General features: G+C 40.7%; 1 pseudogene; it reads left to right on the forward strand.

The window, feature by feature from the left end:
• The first annotated feature begins 4,462 nt into the window (after positions 1-4,462).
• On the forward strand, positions 4,463-4,689 carry LOC101179140 (annotated as a pseudogene).
• The last annotated feature ends 10,569 nt before the right edge of the window (positions 4,690-15,258 follow it).

Consider the following 15,258-nt stretch of genomic DNA (forward strand, 5'->3'; position numbering starts at 1 on the left):
GACTGTGGACCAGCGGGCAAAGGGAAGTTTCAGTCTGTACTCCAACTGAAAGTGAGTTTGGAAAGCAGACTGGTTAATTCCAAAAGGGTAGAAACAGCAAGAACCCAATGAAAGTGAAGCATGACAAAGCCAGTGAATTTAGAAGGTGGAAAATGTGGTGTGTACTCTAAGGCAAAAACACACAAATATAAGCACCTGTTTGTAAGTCACCTTTAGAGGAGTCAGTGATTGGAAGCTTGCTGGGGCAATAGTCAGAGGTATTGCTTTGCCTGTAAAGTGAAGCCAGATCCAGTAAAAGAGACTATGCTGGGGCATTAATAGCAAATTTTAATGCCTTGAACTATAGATATTTAACTAGAGTTGGTTTCTCCCATCCCTGCCCCAGGAATGTCTGCCCTTTGTTATGTGAGTGTAGGAGGCAAAACTTCCAGGGTTTTCTGTCTAATCATCTTCCCAATGAATGGGACAGAAAGTTTCTTAGCACTAGAATCGGGCCTTGATGTTTTATCACAGTATGAATTAGTGCCATGCCAGGTCTGTAGGTAGTACATCACCATGCAAGGAGGTGTGTTGAAGACATGTGATGGTTACTTTCATCCACATTCAACTGTTTGGAACTTTTTGGTACCTGTTTTTCGATAAGGAATGGAATAGTCAATTAAATAAATAAAATCAGTTCAAACTGTTTGCTTAAGAAACTTCCAGATTTCCAGACAGGAATCACTTGTCTTCACGGACAAAATCCAACTCAGAGGTAAAAGCCAGATTAGCATAACTTGATGAGGATACATATAGTGGTTGCACATTGTGGTGTCAAATGAAGCATTCAAGTTGAGTAGGAAGAATTTAGAGCTAGTATCATGGGATATGGAAAATCAGCCAGCAGTAATTTTTCCCTCCCTCCCTCCCTCTTTCTATATACTTTACAGGTCCTTCTTTCCTTCCTTCCTTCTTTCCTTCCTTCCTTATTCCCTCCCTCCTTCCCTCCCTCACTCCCTTCCTTCCTTCCTTCCTCTTGCATGTTTCCTGACATCTATAAAAGGGAGATTCCTCCTCCTCTTCCTCCCCTTACTCCTCCTTCTCCTCCCTCTCCTCCCTTCCTTCTCCTCCTTCCTCCTCGCCTCTCTCTCCCCACCCCCTCCATCCTGGTTATTCCTTTTCTCTCAGTATCTGTCTTTGTGGATAACTCTACCCAATTTCTACCCATTCACCTGTATCTGCTGAATGCTGGCCTCAGCCCCCATGTCTACATGACCTTCCAGCCCAGCTCCCCAGAGTTTACCATGTGCCACACTCTAGGTTTCTGTTCTGTCAGGTGCCTCCTCCTGCCTGAGGCAGGCATGGAGGGAGTGGAAACTAGCCATAGTCCTAAAAGGTATAGAAAGGGAGACATTAGAGTTTCTTTTTACCTTCTCGAGTAGAAATACAGCCACTCTTTGCCCTGCAGGATAATTTTCAAGCTACCCTATATGTTTAAGGCAGCTGGGCATCTCAGAGTGCTGTGTGATTCGTTTGTACAGATTCACGTAACACTACCCTGTTCTCTTAGATTTGGTTGAAGCTGGTGGTCTTTGTTATAGCTTGTGATTCATGATTTATCTGAGGATTACATGAGGAATTTTTTCTCTAATGGTGTCGTAAAGGGCAGAGGAGGATCTCCCTTTTACAGATATCAGAAAGCATGAAAAAATAGAATTGGATTTAATGCTTTGCGGATACTCTGTTTTTCTTCCCAATTATTTGATTTCACTTATATACATATTCTTTTCTCTTTTTCCTAGCTTTAGAAGCAAACCAACAAAAGCAGTTCGGACTTTAGTAACTTTTTTTTAGAGCAGCATTTAGAACAGTTTGCATGTTCTGAGGAATATTATATGTGCGTGTGGGGGAAAGGAATCCACACTGAATAAATTTTAGAAATAATTAAACACAATAAAGCAGGTTCCTTTACTGCAAGACTTCTCTGATCCTTTAATATACTAATAGACTTTGTGATACTCCAAATCATAAAGATAGTTTTCCCAAACTTATTTGACCTTCCAAAAAACATAGTCATGAAAACAGAAGCTTTTAAGCTTGTTGTGTTTATCAATGCAAGTTCTGCTGCTCTTCTGACCCAAGAGATTGTCTGATCCTGTGCTGGATTAATCTCAGTGACATAGCCCGCCCTGAACACTCTGCTCTGTGATGCAGGGGCCAAGACTCTGAAAAGTGCATTTCGCTCTGGTCGGTGAGCTTCCTCTTAGGATGCCCTACAGGGACTCTGGGCTGCAGGAGGAGGGACGGGGATTTTCCTTCCTCCTGTTTGCTTGCTGTTTCTAGGTGTCACCCTATCAGTGGCCTTTCTCTGGGCAGCACTAGTCATCTTCTGTCTTCAGCTTCTTTCCTTGCCCTTAGAACCTCATTGCAATCTGTCTGAAGGAGCAGTGGCCTCCAGCTAGCGCCTCCCTTGGAGGTCAGAGCCCCAGATCCAGGAAACCTGTCCTACAAGCTCCTGATGTATCAGGAATGACTTTGCAGTGGCTCCACCTCCAGACATGGGTCCCTACTCTATGAGGCTCTCATCCAACTTATAGTTCTGGAAACTCCAACCTCTTCCCTAAGAGTGGTAGTTGCTTCTTACCTATCTCTGTTATCTTAGTGCCTCTTTTTGCTTTTTAGCCTTTCAACATCTATAATAAATTTCCCATATCAAATTCCCTCTGTTAAAATACCTAGTGTGGTGTCCATTTTCTCGACTGGACCTTGATGGAAAAGAATGCAATCCTCCAAGGGAGTGGCTCTGAGGTGGGGCGAGGGTGGGAGGGTGGGTAGAGGAGACAGGGGAGGAGAAGCCTTGAATTCTTCCCTTGAATCTAAAGCAGTGTTTTTCAAATGTTAGAAATTTAAGGAACTCAGAGGAATTTCATTTCAAAAATTTTACAGCATCCCTTGAGATAATAGGAAATGATCTGGGGTGTGGTAAAAAAGTAGAATTATGAATTTCTCTTGGATTTAAGGTGTTATGTTATCCCACAAGTTTAGTAAAAAGGGAACTAAAGGAATCTTTTCTCAGGGCTCTATTCGCCACAACTGTAAACCACATATTTGAAGAAAGGGGAAGGAGATCGTGTGACTTCGTAAAGTGTTGGAATCAGGAGTGAAGTGCAAGCAATATGTTCTAAATGGAATTTCCAAAGATACATTTTAAAATATTTGGTTTAATAAATAACTAAACTGCCGGGCGTGGTGGCTCACGCCTGTAATCCTAGCACTTTGGGAGGCCTAGGCGGGTGGATTATCTGAGGTCAGGAGTTCGATACCATCCCAGCCAACATGATGAAACCCTGTATCTACTAAAAATACAAAAAATTAGCCAGGTGTCATGGTGGCGCCTGTAATTCCAGCTATTTGGGAGGTTGAGGCAGGAGAATTGCTCGAACCTGGGAGGCAGAGGTTGCAGCGAGCCAAGATCGTGACACTGCACTCTAGCCTGGGCAACAGAGTGAGACTCTGTCTCTAAATAAATAAATAAATAAATATAAAAAATAACTGAATTAAGTCTCAGGTTTGTAAATATCGGTGATCATTAGAATCATCTGGCGAGCATTAAAATTCCACATTGCTGAGTTTGATCCCAGGCCCAGGGGTTCAGGCTGGGGTCTTAGATTGAGATGCTAGAATTGGGATCCTAGGAACTGATATTTTTTGAAAAACCACGTTATGTGATCAAAGAACTCCAACGATTAACAGATTTAGGATTCACTATTATATAGAATAAAAATCTTTTAATTATAAATGCATATATATCTGTGTGTGTGTGTGTGTGTGTGTTTAAAGAACTTAGATGCAGCTTCCCCTCCACCACCATTTAAAGTATGAGGAGCTAGGAGCAACACAGCGTTGATAGTCCCTATCCTGGCAGGGGGCAGTCGGGAAAACACTGGACTAGAAAAGATGAAAGACAATGGAGCTTCCCTAGGAGACTGATTTTTGAAGGGCTTTTGATCATCCTCCACCCAGTGTCAAAGCCAGTCATGAATCCTTAGAACCAAGGAGGTCCTGGCAAGTTCTGTTGTGGTTGTTGGACATCCCTGTCTGGTCACTGGGGCTCCGAGGGGCGCCCTGCTCTCAGGATGCTGGGATATGAGGGTCCAAAGTGGGCCTTTCACTCATCAGTGCTTTTCTCAGGCTGTTACCTGTGTGTGAGTCTGAGATATAGTGACCAGGCAGCTGACTTCAAAACTGTCCACAGAGACTGCCAGGGGCTTGTTAGGTGAATGGAAAATGAAATAAATATAAGAACATCACCAAGGTAGGCAACAAGAAAGAGCAGAATTTAAACTTAGAGTCCATTTTTTTGCTTTGTGACTTTGAAATGAAATATAGAGCAAAGGAGAGTCTTGATGTTTTTTAAACACTCTTGTGAAAGGCGGAAAAGGGTGTTTCCCTGGCACTGCTGGTGCAGGCCTGTCTTGTCGCCATGCCTCTCAAAATTAAGAAAATCAAGGACTTTCTGCTCACAGTCAGAAAAAAGGATGCCAAATAACTCAGGATCAAGAAATATAAGAATAATGTGAATTTACAAGTTCAGTGCAACAGATACCTTTATAACTTGGTCATCACAAAGAGAAGGCAGAGAAACTGAAGCAGCCCCTGCCCCCAGTTTTGGCAGTGAAACAGCTGGAATACACTGGCACAATGATTTAACTGTATTAAAATTCTTTTTAATTCAAACAACAGAATTAATTATTTCAATTTAAAGGTTGAAAAAACTCCTCGTTTTCTAATTGATTCAGTCAGCCAATCGCCTGGTGGAGTCTGGTTTGGGTTATATCATTGGGTTAGTTCGTGTTACTTAGTGTTCTGGATTTGATCAGGAAATCCACCAGGCGTGTGGCTTTTCAATAGTGGAATCTTGTTGGCAGGAAAAGTCCTCAGCACACTGGGTGATTCAAGTGCACTTTCATAATTTGCTCTTGCTTTACCCCCTTTGTTATGTCCACATTCCACACGAATCCATCACTTCTCTCTGAGTTATGTGCTGCTCAGGACTGATGCTCTTACCACCCACCCAGTCAGAGCAACCTCTGCTTCTCAAACTCACAGAACCTATTGTTCTGTCCCTCTCTTACCTAGCGCTGTCACTGTAGCCTTTTACCTCCAGCCGGGGGCAGGGAAATGACTCCCCAGAGAGCCATTTCTCATGGTCATAAATGTTCTATTTTACTAAGTTCCATCAACATTCACCAAACACTGAAGCAAAACAGTCGTTCTCTATGCATTCTTTTTTTTTTGGTATAAACATATATACTGCCCATTAAAGTGCATAAGCTATTTGTGTATGTGGGGTGGGTAAACTGGAAGCCATGTCAGCATCTGTACACAAATCATTTGTGTGTGTTGTAGGGCACGTTTACTTGTTTTTCAGTAAGGGAGTAAGACACCTTCATGCCTGGCTGAACCACCAACTTCGCAGGCTTCATGTAGATACTACAACTGTTTATGTGTTTGGATTTTCATTAATTACTCTTCTCCAGTTTTTTTTCCCCCCTGGTGTCCCAGGTGTGTTGATTTTAATTGCTTCACTCATTTAAGCATCTCCCCAGACTGTAATAGATTAGTTAGCTGTCCAAGCCTGCTGCTGGCTTTCCCCTCTCCCCTTCTCATTTGCTTCCACACCCAAAATAACCGGAAACATTCATTGCTCAGTAATGAGGCTGCAATTCTTCTCTGCGGAATCCAGGAAGACATAAAAGGCAGTCTCTATGTTAACATCAACTCCTGCTTTCTTCGTCTTTGTTCTGTTATACGCTCTCTGCTGACTAACTTTAGAGAAGAAGCAAACGTTACCTCACCTTACCAGAGCATGAAGTTGTGTTACTGAGCAATCTTAGGACAATTTACTGTGTAAGACACCCAAAACAAACCAAAATAGACACACACACACACATGCACAGAGTAGGTCAAAACAAAACAGTGTGGTCATCCTTTCTAATTTTTCAAACCTCACTTGCTGAATAGCATATTTAATAAAGCACATACCACTTATTTGATCTGGCAGTACTTAATGCAATAACCTACACACAAAGGAGGACCCAAACATTTAGCCACAGATGTCATCAAATAAGGGAAGAAGGTTTGTAATAATGGTTTGTAATTAACGTTTAGGTTTTAAGAGATGCCTTAAGAAAAACAAAAGGTCTTATTAACTCATTTGCCCTCCTGAATAACTCTATTTTTGAATTGACTGAGCAAACACCCAATTAGAGTGGTAATTTATTAGGGTCATACATTAGCTGAAAAGAAAACAGAAAAAAAGAAAAGCTACATCAGAAGCTAGAATTACCAAAGGCTGATCTTGTTTGAGTTCATATGTGGTATCTTTTAAGCAGGCTGATGACAACCTTTCCCTTTATATATTAAAGATAAACAATTTAGACATAGTCCCCACCTGGCTACCTTAATCTTAATTGCAGGAAAAGACAGTGTAGAAACACGGATTTAAAAACAGCAGCAACAATAAAACAAAAAACGTAGGCAGTGCCAAGACGCACAAAGAGAGAACAGTTTCAGATATCACACTGAACTTAGCTTTCCTTCAGTTGATCCATAAGGCCTGCTATACCACATCATTCCAAGAAACACCAAGACTTTTTGGCTTTGCTATGGACGCTATCAGAAAGGTCAGTTTGTTTGATCAAAATTGTGGTTGTGCAGCTTTAGCCATTCTCATAGCAAAAATTGGTAACCTAAGGTTGACAATTAAGTTTTTTATTTTTTAATTTAATTAATTAATTTATTTATTTTGGAGACAGGGTCTCATGCATGTTGCCCAGGCTGGAGTGCAGCGGCATGATCTGGGCTCACTGCAGTGTTGACTTTCCGGGCTCAGGTGATTCTCCTACTTCAGCTTCCGGAGTAACTGGGACTACAGGCCTCTGCTACCATGCCCAGCTAATTTTTTTTTTTGGTATGTTTTTGTAGAGATGGGCTTTCTCCATGTTGCTCAGGCTGGTCTCGAAATCCTGGGCTCAAGCTATCTGCCCACCTCAGCCTCCCAAATTGCTGGGATAACAGGCATAAGCTACTCTGTCTGACCAACTATCTTTTTATAAGGGAGCCTGCAGTTTACAACTAAATCTCAATTAAAATTGCTGTCATCTGTTATATTTATATTATTGTAAATTTTAAACTTTGATTGGAAATGAGACTTTTTTGACAAAATAATGAACTCTGAGCAACATATTGATTAATCAATGACTAATATATTAATCATGAGTTTCTTAATAACAAACATTGAGAAGAAAGTTAGAAAAACACCATCTAAATGTTTGATGGGATTCTAAATATTTGCAGGCCCTGTTTTTATTAAAGTTCACATTTTTCAATAAATCTTTTTTTTAAATTCAGTTTTTTTTTTCTTTCAGCTATTGCTTTTGGGACTTAATAGATTTACCTAATTCTTGCAAAGCTTGATCATGATATTTCACTTCTTTCAATTTAAGACTTCATAAAAAACTGAGATGTTGTAGTGGACAATAATTATTGTAGATAACAAAACAGAGGCTGTGTTGGCTGTTCACCAAACTGGGTTCCTCTTCTTCCTGGACACCTACATGGTTTCCAAGGAACGGTTCCGATTAGAAGTGGCCATGAGACTGAGTCCTGGAGCATGGAATGTGCGCAGATGTGATGTATACACTTCTAGGTCTGTCCTCCTATGAGCCTCCCAGGAGTGATTATCCACATGCTTTCTTTCCTCTTCTTCCAGATTAATGCAAGTAAGTTCAGGCCCCTTGGAAACAGTTGAAAATGGCAGAGTCACAAGATAGAAGGAACCTGGGTGCCAAAACATTACTGCTTGAAAGAACACTTCCAACGAGTCAGGAATACCCATTCAAATGATCCAAGAATAAACTTTTTTGTGTGTTAAAGATTTTTGGGCCTATAATCCCAGCACTTTGGGATGCTGCTGTGGAAGGATCAGTTGATTCCCGGGGTTTGAGATGAGCCTGGCCATCATAGGCAGACTCTGTCTCTACAAATTTTAAAAAACTAGTAAAGTACAGTGGAGGACACCTGTGGTCCCAGCTACTTGGGAGGAGATCACTTGGGCCTGAGAGGTCAAGGCTGCAGTGAGCCTTGATTGTACCATTGCACTCCAGCCTGGGCAACAGAGAGAGACCCTGTTTAAAAAAAAGAAGATTTTTTAATATACATGCATTATACACATATAATTATATGTATCATATACAATACAAATATATAAAAATATACATTATCATATAATTTCAAAAACTATTATAAATATGTAATTGCAGAAATACAGAAAGCTATATTTAGATATATAAAAGTTTTCTTATTTGGGGCAAAAGGTGGAGACATGTCCTCCTCTCTTACCACGATAGGTAAAGGTGGATAGATAATTCTTGTCCCTTCTCTCTGGCAAAAGCACGGGCATGTGGCCTGACTCAACCAATCAGATGTTCCTGCCAGATACTTGAGGGACTTGAGGGAACGACGTGCTTAACGATTCTTCCTTCTTTGTTTTGAACAAGGGCACATCACACTGTCTTCATGGAAATTATTTTCCTCTTAGGTTGTAATAGGGGTATTTCTTTTGCAGCTCTAAATCCAACTAGTCAACTTGTGAACATCTCTAGGTGAAGCTTCAGAGAAGTCTTTCTGACATGTCAGCTGTATTTCTGCAAAAATATGGTGATATTTCTGTCAAGATTAGTTTTATGGTGTATTTAAGCCAACTCAGTTTCTCTCTATTTTCACTGCCTGGCAAATGAGAAGCCCTACAGGTTTCTTTTTGTTTGTTTTTCACACACAATGGCTTAGGGGAGTGGTTAGCAGTATGTTTACCACAAAGAATTTCATTTCTAACTTTTGCTCTCTACAGAATCTGTGTGTATTGAAAGGTTTTTCATCTATTAAAGGCTTTACAAAGTAGTAATAAATTTGCTTTTCCATATTTTGTTACTTCTCTCCTACTCCTCACTGTGGAATACGTAGGCTAATTCTAGGGGAATGCACACAGCTTTGACATGGGTTAGTGGGAATTTGAAATTTTGGCAGGCGTGGCAAATTTGAATTTTGTTGGACATTTGGAATTGCCAGTCCTGGCTCAGTTGGTTTACTTTAATAATATTTATTTTGACAGACAGTGTGTTAGGTGTTGAGGACACAGAAATTAGTAAGCTATGCTTTTCTCTCCAAGAAGTCATAATCTGGGAAGGGAGACATATACATGAAAAGACATATCCAATATGGTGTGGCGGTGTTGGGAATAAGTGGATGTAAGAGGAGAGGGCTCTCTACTCGTTTCCTAGGGCTGCTGTATCACATCACTACAAACCAAGTAGCAGAAATGTATGCTCTCATAGTTTTGGAGACTGGAAGTTCAAAATCAAGGTGTCAATGGGGCCACCTTCCCCCTGAAGTCTCTAGGGAAGCATCCTTCCTCCATCTTCTAGCCTCTGGTAGCTGCTGAGAATCTCTGGCATTCTTTGGCCTGTAGATGCATCACTCCGATCTCCACCTTCATCTTCATATGGCTTTCTCTTCTGTGTGTGTCCAAATTTCCCCTTCCTTATAAGGACACCAGTCATACTGAATTTAGTACCCACCCTAATCCAGTATGATCTAATTTTAACTTGATTTGGTCTGAAAGTACTCATTTCCAAATAAGGTCACCTCCACAGTTTCCCAGTAGACATTAATTTTGGGGTGGGTGGGGGGACTATTCAAAGCAGTATAGGGCATTGAGTTCAGATGAGGGCAAGTCAGAAAGATGATCAAAGGATGTTTCCTAGAAAAGAAGATGGTAGCTGAGCTGTATCCTGAAGGATAAACGAAAGTTAAAAGAGAAATAAGATGGTTCATCACCCAAACATGTGTGATACACGTAAAGGAGGCTAAAAATACCTTCTACACACAAAATTTTGTGTCACTTATTTTAGTTAACAGTAGGTTCAGTCTCAAACATTTACTTTGTCTTTTTCCTGTGGCAAAGTCTCCATCACGGCTCTAATCCAGGCAATCCTACTGTAGTCTCAGCTGTGAAATATTTAGAGTCCATGTGCTAAATATATATCACATTAACACTTCCTGGTGCCAAAATCTCTCTGTAATCCCAGCCCCTCTGTCCTGATTCTAACTGTGAACATGGAACACCTGTAGACCTCTTATTTTTCTCTAATTTTGGGTCTGGGACTACTTTTGCTCATAAAAAAGTATAAAGGATCACTGTATTAGGATCAGAACTGACTCCATTTATTCAGTCAAGTCATTCATTAATTCCATAAACTTTTTTGAGTATTAACTATGTGTAAACCACTGTACTAGGTGTGAGGCAATTAAGAAGATGAATACAATGTAAGTCTTGTCCTCAGAAAGTCTGTAGTCTAGGCTGGGCGCAGTGGCTCACACCTGTGATCCCAGTGCTTTGGAAGGCTGAAGCAGGAGGATCACTTGAGCCCAGCCAGGAGTTCAAGGCTGCAGTGAGCTATGATCATGCCACTGCACTCCAGCCTGAGCAACATGGCAAGACCCTGTCTCTCAATTTAAAAAATAAAGTCTGCAGTCTAATAAGGGAAAGCAAAACAAGTAATATACATGATAGACTGTAAAATCCATAGCAAAGGAGATGATGTTGACCTTGTTTATGGCTCTATCCCACACATAGTTCAACTTCTGGCTCACAATAATTACTCAAGAAATAGTTACTGAATTGAATAAAAAGGTTTAAACATTATTGGGCAGGAAGAAATATTTCGGATTTTAAATTCCCTGACAGCTGCACTCTGGGAACTTGCCTGCCTAGGTCTCTAAAATGTACTTAATTTTCAGGCCTTTGATTCATTCTCAGCTTTGAAACTTAATATTTAATCTTGTTGGGATCTCTGCTGCCTTGCCTTATTTCTGCTGGAAAGAAGATCCTCATCTATATTTTAGGTTTAGAGTGAAGACATGCAACTTCCTAGGAGCAACCATGTCTCTAATGTGCCTCTTAGAGCTTCCTGCTAATGGCTTGAGTGAGAGTCACTGCTGGGACAAATACATTCTGGATCATGTGATGGAACAGATGATACAGGACCTTTCTCTTTTCTTCAAACTACTACAACTGCTTCCCATCTAGTTCTCATCTCATGGAACTCACAAGATATCTGAAGTCATCACCTAACGTTCAAACTTAGTGTTCTGAGGAGTCCTGTATAGCAGATGGGATAGGAATTTGAAGAGCATGTCTCCATGTTTTTCTATCCATTTGTCTTAGTCTGTTTTCTGATGCTATAATAGAATACCACAGACTGAGTAATTTGTAAAGAAAAGAAGTTTACTTGGCTCACAGTTCTAGAGGCTGGAAAATCCAATATCAAAGGGCCTCATCTGGTGAGGGCCTTCTTGCTGTGTCACATCATTGTGGAAGGGCAAGTGAGGACATGGGACAAAGAGAAATGGGGTCTGAACTTTATCCTTTGATCAGGAGCCCACCCCTGAGGTAACTAACATACTGGCATTAATCTACTCATGAGGTCACGGTCCTCACAACCTAATCACCTCTTAAGGGCCCCATCTCCCAATCCGTTACATAGGCAATTAAATTTCAACATGAGTTTTAGAGGGGACATTCAAACCATAGCACCATTCAGTATTTATCTTTCAGTGCAATGCTTGGGGCATAATAATGCACATTTGAAGTATGAGGTTAGGAAAGTACCTAAAAGTGGTAGTTTTGAGGATAACAAGAAGTAGACACAGATTCCTTTCTAGTTAACTCAAGAATTTTCTATTCTCTTTAATGCATATCCTCCTGACTGGAGTGAGGCTTCTAGTTTTACCTCCTACCATGAATGCTTTTTGGGTCTTATAAGGTCCGTGTAAGACATTCTAATACGTGGAAAGGAGAGAAAAATACCACAGAATAGAAAGGAAATGATACGAGACTTGTATCAACAAAGCTGAACAACAAAGACAAAATTTGTACATTTTTATCTAGAATGAGCCCTTGTATTATGCAATGATTAAGGTTAAAGAAGACATAAGAAAGCCTGGGGGAAAACAGGGCCTGTAATACTGTAATAGTGTCCATGAACAGAAAGATGCCAAACTACCCCTTGGCATGCTGCTTACCTGCCTGTCAATAGAAAACACTAAAACACAAGGAAGCTAAGTCAAAACAGACCAGCATTCTGTATAGGTGTCTCATGAAACATTTTAGGGGAGAATTTGTATACTTTGAAAATATTATCGCTTTGCCTTTATTGATCACTTTTCTTCGGAATTTTTTTCTTCAAGAGAAGGGGTCTTGCTGTGTTGTCCAGGCTGGTCTCCTTGCCTTTATTGATCACTTTCTGTTCTGAATTCTTTTCTTTTTAAGAGAAGGGGTCTTGTTATGTTTCCAGGTTGCTCTTGAACTCCTGAGCTCAAACAGTTCTCCACCTCAGCCTTCTGAATACCTGGGACTATAGGCTTGCATCACTGTACTTGAATTCCTCTGCATTTTTACGGCACTTGCAATCTTTGACACATAGTTTATATGTTCAGGACCGTGTCATATATACTGTTACCTTTATCTCAACATTTCAAGGGCAAAGAGCTTGTTTTGTGTGTGTGTGTGTGTGTGTGTTTGTGTGTATTTGAGATGGAGTTTCACTGTCGTCACTCAGGCTGGAGTGCAATGATGCGATCTCGACTCACTGCAAACTCTGCCTTCCAGTTTCAAGAGATTCTACTGTCTCAACCTCTGAAGTAGCTGGGTGCAGGTGCCCGCCACCACGCCTGGCTAATTTTTGTATTTTTAGTAGAGATGAGATTTCACCATGTTGGCCAGGCTGGTCTCAAACTCCCGACCTCTGGTGATTCACCCGCCTCGGCCTCCCAAAGTGCTGGGATTACAGGCGTGAGCCACTGCGCCCGGCCAAGAGCTTGTTTTCTTTAGAACCACTCTATCTTGTAGTAGTCATTGTGGTTGACTTGTCATCATGTATTCTTCCCTGGATATAATTCTGTACACCAATGGTCGGCAAACATTTTCCGTAAAGGACATAGTGCATATTTAGGCTTTGCAGGCACATGATCTCTGTTACAACCATTGTACTGTGCAGTTGCATAAGAAAGCAGCCACAGACAATATATAAATGAATGAGTATGGCTGTGTTACAATAAAACTTTATTTACAACAACAGGCTGTGTGGCCTTTGGTTGTAGCTTTCTGATTTCTGGTTTCAATCAATGCTGGTCATACTATTTCCCTCAACAGTGACTTGGTCAAAATGACATGTACATGTGACCCAATCTTAGTCAAGGAAACACGAAGGAAATCTAGTGGGGACCTCTGGGAAAGGTTTCCTTAATTCTAAAGAGACACAGTTAGAGCCTCTCCCTTGTTTTCCTCTGGATCTTGTTGTGGCGGGAGCAGGCATTGTGCCACCTACCTGAGGCAGGACAACAGGCTGAGAGAATCGCTGAGAAGAGAGAGACCTTGACCTACATAACCTGGAGCCCACTCTGTTCTGGTCTCCAAACTATGGAAATTAATAAATGTCCTTCTGTGTAAGTCATTTAGTCTTTTTTTTCCTTCCAAGAAAGCATAATAATTGATACTGTTGTATTCCTGAAAGAAGATGTTAAAATGATACCAAAATGATATAAGTTGAGTTTGGCTTCTCTATGGGGAAAAGTAATATGCTTTGAATTACATTTCTGATAAAGAATACAGTGCCCAACTTTTAACTGAAATGATAAAAAATGCCATGTCAAATCAGCTACATTTATATAAAGTTTTTATAGTACATATAAATTCATGAATTAGAGCAATATAATTAGCTACTCCAAACTGAAATTAATATGTATATGTATATTATATGAAGTTCTTATCTTACATCTTCATAATTTCTACATTGTTTTACTACAGAAAATATGGAAAATACTCATGCAAGGCTGGGCGCGATGGCTCACGCCTGTAATCCCAGCTCTTTGTGAGGCCGAGGCAGGTGGATCACAAGGTCAGGAGTTCAAGACCAGCCTGGCCCAAATGGTGAAACCGCACTTCTACTAAATATACAAAAATTAGCCAAGTGTGGTGGCAGGTGCCTGTAATTCCAGCTACTTGGGAGGCTGAGGCAGGAGAATCGCTTGAACCCGGGAGGTGGAGGTTGCAGTGAGCCGATATCGTGCCACTGCACTCCAGCCTGGGTGACAGAGTAAGACTCCATCTCAAAAAAAAAAAAAAAGAAAAGAAAAGAAAATACTCATGCAAGTCACTGAATCCATTAGGATTTTTAGGGGGCATTTTCACAGGACTCTTTAAGGAGACTTTTTTTTTTTTTTTTTTTTTTGAGATGGAGTCTTGCTCTGTCTTCTAGGCCAGAGTGCAGTGGCAGGATCTCGGCTCACTGCAACCTCCACTTCCTGGGTTCAGGCGATTCTCCTGCCTCAGCCTCCTGAGTAGCTGGAACTACAGGTGCACACCACCATGCCTGGTTAATTTTTGTATTTTTAGTAGAGACGAGGTTTCACCATGTTGGACAGGCTGGTCTCAAACTCCTGACCTTGTGATCTACCCACTTCGGCCTCCCAAAGTGCTGGGATTACAGGCATGAGCCACTGCACCTGGCCTTTAAGGAGACTTTTAAGGAGATTTGGGTTCACATGATAAGTTCTTGAGACATCATTCAATGCCCCTCCCACTTTTAATGAAGACACTTCCGGGTATATTTATTTGTTCATTTTTTTTAAACTACAAAAATCATAAAGGATCAAGTGATACAGAAGTATAAGGTAATGGTTTCCCTTTTGTATCCCTGAGGATGCTAATATTCATTTATTTTCTTTATGATGACCCTGCTTCCAACATAAGCATTAAGTTTCAGAGGGTCTATAGGGTCAAAACCATTTTTGTGATAATACTAAGACATTATGTATTTGCCTTTTTCATTTGGTTGATATTTGTATTGATGGTGCAAAAGCAATGCTGGTTAAAACTGCTGACACTTTAGCATGAAACAAGGCAGTGACACCTAACTCTACTAATAGTCATTGCATTCTTTGATGCCATGCACTCACGGTGGGGAAAAGCCATTTTTAATGAAGAATGGTCTTGAAAGAATCAATAAAATTATTACTATTATTAAATCTCAACCTTAAAAATATATATGTTTTGGTTTTGGAGGAGGAGTTGGGGGTAGGATTTGAAGCCAGAAGTTTTCTCAGTTAGGCATGTTACCTCACTCAGTTTCCATACCCACAAACATTAGAAAAGGAAAG

The sequence above is a fragment of the Nomascus leucogenys genome, chromosome 7b, assembly GCF_006542625.1.
Source record: "Nomascus leucogenys isolate Asia chromosome 7b, Asia_NLE_v1, whole genome shotgun sequence".
Taxonomy (NCBI): domain Eukaryota; kingdom Metazoa; phylum Chordata; class Mammalia; order Primates; family Hylobatidae; genus Nomascus; species Nomascus leucogenys.